Genomic DNA, 6,965 nt, shown 5'->3' with positions numbered 1-6,965 from the left:
AAAACCCGTATTGAAAGGGAATGAAAAAAAAGAAAGAAAACTGCTGACCATTTAAATTTTTCTTTATTACTCATTCTGCAAAAAAGAACACCCCTTAAAAATGGACTATATCTGTCCACGGCGAGGCGCCAAATAGCTTGTCAGAAATGTGGCCTTGAAACTATGGTAATATACACTCTGTGGTTGGCTTAGTTCACCTCTGACGAATGAAATATTTGTCCAATAGAAAAACTGTATTTAAATCACAGTCATTTTATTGGATTGTGCTTGCTGTCAATCAAGCAGCAGTTGTGGTTCTTGAGGGAGAGAGACGCCAGTTGAATGTTTGAAGCGTTGGGCGACGGAGCTCTGAGTACTGCAGAGCAATGCGAGAACTTCTGTTGTATGGGATACAAATAACGTCAAGAATAGACTAGCTATGAATTTTTGTTTAATTATTGTTCATGAACCATATTTGAAGCTGCATGCATACACTTTAATTAACATTTAATAGGCACGGGTTGCTACTTATTAACATTTTATATTGATCTAAACTTAGTTAATTGATTAGTTAGAAAAAAATAAAATTACGCCAAATGATGACACGAATATTTACCACTGTCTATTTAAACTAAAATTATCACAATACGTAAAATCATGTCCATGAGAGAGAACTAGGCTATAGCCTAAAATCCATTGTTTTTACATATTGGGTTAAAATACAATCTGAAATAGATTTTGGAAACAGATTAAATAAATCACGATACTTATTCATATTTATTGAAATTAATGCAACCTATATGTAATTTAATACAACTATTTTAGTTTATGTTCTCATAAAATCATCACATTGTCATCACAATCAGCATAGGCTACATGATTTATTTAGTATAATAAGTTACTTTATTTGGGAAATGAGCTTAAATAATCAGTAGGCTATTATAAAGTGGTAAAATGTCTAAGTTTTGCTGTTTCACTTTTTATTTCACTTTTATATACTTTCCTAATAGTTTATAGCCTATTCATTATTTATGTTTCTCTCACTGTCATGGGTATTTGAGCATTCATTCTTCCCTCCAACTGAAATAAGCAAAGCAGTATTATAGAGCTAGCTATTGCCCTGTAAGAAAGGATGTATGAGCAAATCAAGACAGCCTCAGTCTATTATTACAGAATTTTACAAAAAGTGTATTTTTACAGCTCAGTGACCAACATTTGGTATAAAAACATTTTGGAAGTTCATTGAATAGCCGAAGAGAAGTGCAAAGGAGCAGCGAATTCTTCCACTCTACAATTTGTTACCCTTGAGATCCCACGATTCCTTGCGGCAATATACAACTTCTGCGCATTCTCTCTGGTATCATGTCACTCTTCAAMACGTCACTTGCTTGCCGACCAATCCCCTTCTCTCCACGAGCAGCTCACGCTGTGATTTAAGAGCTTTCCACAATAAATCTGTCCAGAATGTCTCAAAGTTGATTTAACTGTGTTTCACCTCGTTATGAAAATACTTGCGGATTAATCAAGCCGTGGATGCTGGCGTTAGATCAACGAGCTCGATCATTATTTATGGATATCAAAGCTAAACACCACAACTTGAGGACTTCATCGTTTGGGATTTGTCGCACCGTCACTAACCAGTGGATTTGAAAAGCTGGCATGTTCTCTATTGACAGATCTTAAATGCCACCCTGCTWTGCCAAACTGTTGTAGTTGAGTTATTATACCAGGGCAACTCATTGAAGTTGTTTGAGTCTAAAGAATTCGTTTTCTTCACTATCAAACTTAAAATGCTGAATGCATTCTTGTTTTATTTGTGTTGGTTGTCCAGTGGCCCTGAAGTCAATTCTAACAGATTAATCAAATTAAAGTGTTAATAAAAAAGTTACAAAATTGTTTACTTCGATTTGATTAATAGTCTTAGGACTAAAAGTAATTTAATTCCAGGTAATTCTTATAAAATAAGGTCAATTTAGGCCTATAGTTTGCGCTGCATGCTTTATTAAAATTGTAGGCCAACATTATATTTTAATCACTTTTACACTATGAAAATATTTTTAGTACCAGACATGCCCTAAAAAGGTGTAGTCTGTATTGTGTAGAAATTAATGTGTAATAATATTGCTAACAATGTATTGTACTCCACATTAATGCCAAGTTGAGTTAACGCGTTTTTTTACGCATGCATTTTTGCCTGAACATTTTTGGTATATACTTCTCCTATAAAAAATAGTCCAGTGTAGTATATGCCTAGGCTACAAAAACATCAGAAATAAATTGTAGACATTTTCACTAAAGGAAATTGTATTTGTACCTGCAACTAAATGTATTTAATATTGAGCAAACGAACGGAAATATGCGAATTAATGTGCTTTATGAATTCCTGGACATGATGACGCCAGCGTCGAAGAGGTTAAGTAGGAAACATAGTATTCAACAGCTGGGCGTTCCTAGTACACAGTTAAGCCAATCAGAGGGAGATGTGGGAGTGGTTTTAATAATATTCCCCCAACCCCTGGGCGAGGTCAGAACTAAATTGAACCAATGAAAAATCGAAGAAGCATACTGGGACGTGCTCTCCTTCCCTATTTGGTCACCTCTGCCTCAAATACGACAGTCATGAAAAAGGCATGTAATTTTTCTACATAACGTTAGTGATGTGAAGGAATGTCTTAGAATCTTTATGATCCTATGGTTTTATGCAAGAAACATATACAGATAATTATTGACAAGTTAATAATGTTATTTATATCTTTATATTGACCAATTACTTGAAATGATTAGTGATTATTCTAGAGACCGAAATTCATAATTTCAGATAAATGTTGAGAAGTGTTCTACAACGTGGCTCCAAATCAATAGCCAATCCAATTTCACTATATATGATTGCAAATTGATTACGAAATGCTTGAATAATAAGTTTTTATATGCCCCATAAAATAAGCAAAACGAGTTCAATCAAGTACAGTCTTAACTGAATGACAACAGAGACAGAATAGAACATGGAATTTTATTGAATAGTTTGGAGTAGGCCTCATCTCCAAGGAATGCTCCTCGGGGGCCAAATCAAATTGTATTCGTCATATGCTTAGTAAACAACAGGTGTAGACTAACAGTGAAYTGCTTACTTCTGGGCCCTTCCAAAGAGATAAATATATTATAGAGTAAGAAAAATCTTCCAATTTRGTTTTACAAACAATAAGTCAGGAATTAATAGAAAAATAATAACACAAGGAATAAATATACAATGAGTAACGATAGGTATTCACACCCCTTGACTTTTTCCACATTTTGTTGTGTTACAGCCTGAATTTAAAATGGAATAACAGACATTGAATATCCCTTTGAGCATGGTGAAGTTATTAATTACACTTTGGATGGTGTATCAATACACCCAGGCATTACAAAGATACAGGCGTCTTTCCTAACTTCGTTGCTGGAGAGGAAGGAAACTGCTCAGGGATTTCACCATGAGGCCAATGGTGATTTTAAAACAGTTACAGAGTTTAATGGCCGTGATAAAAATTGAGGATGGATCAACAACATTGTAGTTACTCCACAATACTAACCTAACTGACAGAATTAAAAGAAGGAAGCCTGTACAGAATAACAAATATCCCATAACATACATTCTGTCTGCAACAAGGCACTAAAGTAAAACTGCAAAACAATTGGTAAAGCAATTCACTTTTTGTTCTGAATACAAAGTGTTATGTTTGGGGCAAATTCAACACAACACATTACTGAGTAGCACTCTCCATATTTAGCATAGTGCTGGCTGCATCATGTTATGGGTATGCTTGTAATCGTTAACGACTGGGGACTTTTTCAGGATAAAAAATAAACYGAATGGAGCTAAGCACAGTCAAAATCTTAGAGGAAAACCTGGTTTAGAATGCTTTCCACCAGACACTAGTAGATGAATTCACCTTTCAGCAGGACAATAACCTAAAATACAATGCCAAATCTAAACTGGAGTTGCTTACCAAGAAGGCAGTGAACGTTCCTGAGTGGCCGAGTTACAGTTTTGACTTAAATCTATATGAAAATCTAGGGCAAGATCTGAAAGTGGTTGTTAGCAATGATCCACAACCAATTTGAGATCTTGAAGAATTTTGAAAAGAATAAATGGGAAAATGTTGCAAAATCCAGGTGTAGAAAGCTCTTATAGACTTACCCAGAAAGACTCACAGCTGTAATCGGCGCCAAAGGTTAACTTATGTAAATGAGATATTTCTGTATTTCATTTTTTTTAATTAGGTAAAATGTCAATAAACATGTTTTCACTTTGTCATTATGGGGTACTGTGTGTAGATGGGTGAGAGAAAAAAAGATTTAATCAATTTTGAATTCACGCTGTAACACAACAAATGTCAGAATAAGTCAAGGGGTATAAATACTTTCTGAAGGCACTGTACATGGGGTACCAGTACCAAGTTGATGAGCTGGGGTACAAGGTATATGAGGTAGATATGTACATATAGGTAGGGATAAAGTGACTAGGCAACCGGATAGATAAWAAACAGTAACAGCAGCAAATGTGATGAGTCAAAAGAGATTAGTGCAAAAAAAGGTCAATGCAGATATTCTGGGTAGTTATTGGTCAACTATTTAACTAACTATTTAGCAGTCTTATAGCTGTTCAGGGTCCTGTTGGTTCCAGACTTGGTGCATCGGTACCACTTGCCGTGTGGTAGCAGAGAGTGAGAACAGTCTATGACTTAGGTGGCTGGAGTCTTTGACCATTTTTAGGGCCTTCCTCTGACACCGCCTGGTATTAAGGTCCTGGATGGCAGGGAGCTCGGCTCCAGTAATGTACTGGGCCGTACACACTACCCTCTGTAGTGCCTTGCGGTCAGATGCCAAACAGATGCCATACTAAGCGGTGACGCAACCAGTCAAGATGCTCTCAATGGTGCAGCTGTAGAACTTTTGGAGGATCTGAGGGTCCATGCCGAATCTTTACAGCCTCCTGAGGGGGAAGAGGCATCATGCCCTCTTCACGACTTGTGTTGATGTGTGTGGACCATGATAGTTCCAGACAGATGCTGATGACAGATTGCCCTATGCTACCATATAAATACCTGCTCTGCTAATGAGGTAACATTATAAAAGATACCATATGTACACCTGCTATGCCTGTGAGACAGGAAGTGAATTATATTGTGCTTACTAGATAAATGTAAAAGTGACGAGCAATTCAAAATGTAACTATCGTAAACTACATTAGCAAAGGAAAGCGTATTCTAAGGAGGACCAAACTGAAGAAGCTCATCCTAACGACTAAAGGGCGAAATATACCGTTGGAGCAATTAGTAAACAGCTACATTTCTCAATGGCACAAAATGAAATCAATGGAATCAAAAGAGGTGATAAACAGAGTAGGCCTGTAGACATACTTGCTGCACTGAATGGAAAAGTGGGGTATTTTTGTGAGGAAATAATGCTGTATCATAATGTGCTGCAAATAAGCATGTTGTTCACCTGTATACCTACAGTAGGTCATGGCTGGTCCACACTGAATGTGATGGCAAACCCCCATGCAAGGTCCTTCCAATGTCTGATTTCCATAGAATGTTCCATTAACCACCAGCAGGGGGTGTGTAGGAGCCATATTTGACCAAAAAGRCTACTGCTTTTTTTCTGAATCATTATCATGATCACCAGTACCACCATCCATCACCACCACCACATACCTCACACCCCACCACAGCGGATAGTTGGCTATTGTTTCATTGATAACTTATAACAAGCCTATGTCTAATCATCCAAACAACATTTTGTCCCAAGTCCTATATGGTTACAGAGTAGGTTATAGAGTAGGCCTACATTGCATGTGAAATTAGATAAAAGTGCACATTACAACTCACTGATTCATCATGATTTGAATGATGCTCTCTGGTCCAATACTGTAGTTAAGCTTCCTTTCCTTATTGTGTTCCTTCACAAGCATGAATCTAAAACTATTTGGAAAGTGATACCTAGTGGGAGTAAGTGTTGCCTGACACTGTTCTCTCCATCTGTGGTCATGGAGGAATGGAAAGGAAGTCAGTTATGTGTTCTGTGACACAAACATAGCCTGATAAATACTACATTAATCCCTTACAACATTCAGAATATGGTCATCGTTTTGCTGAAGTGGCATTTGTATACGCGCTTTGTTTCAACTATGCCTCTAGGGGGCGTTATGGTTTCCCAAAAGATCACAGAACATGCATCGCCATTTGATCATCTGTTGTCAGGGTCTGGCTGGCCAAGCAATACAGGATGGCAGTGTTGTACTGTCAAATRAAACATTTGATAATTCTACTTAGTTAGGCCCACTAGCTCTACCTCTACTGAAGAAAGTGTCATGCACTTGTTCAACATTTTATAGAAGTCTAATCATTTTTGTCTTTACATTTTTATTGTTCTAGGCATCAATATTTTTTATTGTATGAGAGAAAATACTAATCAAATGTACCAATATATATCATTATTGAGGGTGGGAGAAGGAGATGAAGGACTGTGTTCTGTCATGGAACACAATCTCCAGACAAGCAATAGATTGGCAACAGTAGCACTCTCTCGTGGAAGCCTTATGTTTCACATAGGTATGAAGAGGATTAAGTAACTATCATTCATAACTAAAGACTTTATTGAAACATGTTTGAATTAATTGCTGAGTTCCCAAGAACAACATGACCTGTTGGTACATGGTTGTGAACACTGTACTGTACATATCGTGTAGTGTTGAAAGCAGGTCAGTAGGCCAAACGTCAAAAAGAAAATGTCCCCGGAAGTACTGTCGAGGTCCCGCCCCTGACACTAAAGGGCAAAGTAACATTCCACAATAACGGTAATGTTCTTGTGATACACATTGTAAACCGTTTCAGATATTGCAAGATTAAATAAAATTACTTTCAAGCACATTGCTAAGTATAAATGTATGTTCATACGGCTGTGTTCGGGCCAGAAATCCAATGAAGGGGGCGTTTTTTTTTTTT

This window comes from Salvelinus sp. IW2-2015, unplaced genomic scaffold (assembly GCF_002910315.2).
Source record: "Salvelinus sp. IW2-2015 unplaced genomic scaffold, ASM291031v2 Un_scaffold1402, whole genome shotgun sequence".
Classification (NCBI taxonomy): Eukaryota; Metazoa; Chordata; class Actinopteri; order Salmoniformes; family Salmonidae; genus Salvelinus; species Salvelinus sp. IW2-2015.
This window is presented reverse-complemented; position numbering follows the sequence as displayed.